Source organism: Triticum dicoccoides, chromosome 4A (genome assembly GCF_002162155.2).
Source record: "Triticum dicoccoides isolate Atlit2015 ecotype Zavitan chromosome 4A, WEW_v2.0, whole genome shotgun sequence".
In the NCBI taxonomy this organism is placed as follows: domain Eukaryota; kingdom Viridiplantae; phylum Streptophyta; class Magnoliopsida; order Poales; family Poaceae; genus Triticum; species Triticum dicoccoides.
This window is the reverse complement of record NC_041386.1, coordinates 587,748,151-587,749,352: the sequence shown is the minus strand read 5'-3', so window position 1 is coordinate 587,749,352 and position 1,202 is coordinate 587,748,151. Positions and strand designations below refer to the sequence as shown.

Below are 1,202 nucleotides of genomic sequence, written 5' to 3'. Positions count from 1 at the left end.
GGGCGGCGCCGGCGGCGAGGGGTCTCACCTTGGGGGAGGGATCGGCCTCCGCCTCCCGATCCGAGATCCGGGAGAGGGGGTTTGGCCGGCCTGATCCGGGGAGGGGGAGGAGGGGGAGGGAGGATCTCTCTCTGATCCCGATCCGAATGAGGGAGGAAAAAAAACGCTGGAGTGGAGCGACGCCCGCTGCCCCCATTTATAATATCGTCGGCATTTTTTTGGAACCTTCTCCTCCGTATTAATTCCTTCGCTGGGCCGGCGGGCTCCTGGGCTGGGCCTGGCTTTCCGCTGCACGCACGTGAGTCAGAGGATGGATGGATAGATATCGTGACGCGCAAGCGAGAAAGAGGACGAGGTTGCTGCACGCTACGTCATGCTAGGCTGCTGCTGGCTGGGCTTCTTTTGGGGAAATGACGAGGTGGGATCTATCTACCCATCCATCCATCACCCCAAAGGGGATGAAAGCTGTTGGGGCTTGGGACAGGTGATACAGCAGCTTTATCCACCCTACAGAGTTTGTTCAATGCTTTCCAACTGTTTCTATCATCGATCAATTTGGGTTTAGTTGGGGTTGTTCTTCCTTTTAGTTGGGTTTGTCTCGGATGTTAGCGATGAGGAGGCTTTGGGCGTCAGGTTGTTGATGATGGCCACTCCAACAATTGGACGCGACATAGGATTGTTGATTCTCTCTTTGTTGATTTGATTTGTCACAATAATAGCGGTGTACTATATACTCCCTTCATTCCATAATGTAGTGCTTCCTCTATCCTCGTGCTTCAACTTTGACTGTAAATTTAACTACCAAGACCGATTGCGTAGGGAGCAAAAGTTATATCAGTGAATTCGTATTCGAAAGAAAAAATTTCAATTATACAATTTTTTCTCCCGCCGCAGTCAGTCTTATTGGTTAAATTTATGGTCAAAGTTAGACCTCGGAAAGCACGGGCGCATTATATTTTGGAATGGAGGGAGTACAATGTATAGCCTTCCATTTACCAGAGGTCGATGTTTAGCTCACGTTGCCGTTGTTTTATCGAAATTTGTGTCTCAGCTATTTAGATTGAGGTGTTTACTTTTACTTTCTATTAAAGTCCTCGACTTGCAGTAAATATTGGATACGCCGCTTTATACATTCATTTATAAGATATGCTCAGTTATTGTGCTTTGATTTGGTACAGTTGAGGAGAGAGATCGAGTAGATA

General features: G+C 47.8%; 1 protein-coding gene across 2 annotated transcripts in view; it reads right to left on the bottom strand.

Annotated features, from left to right (window-relative positions):
• Nucleotides 1–170, bottom strand: part of LOC119287019 (ribonuclease TUDOR 1-like) — a 7,676-nt gene extending 7,506 nt beyond the window's left edge. For both annotated transcript variants that reach the window (XM_037566497.1, XM_037566498.1), the window contains exon 1: nucleotides 29–170. The gene's annotated coding sequence lies outside the window, so the exon portion shown is untranslated. The remainder of the gene's footprint in view (nucleotides 1–28) is intronic.
• Between the last annotated feature and the right edge of the window lie 1,032 nt (nucleotides 171–1,202).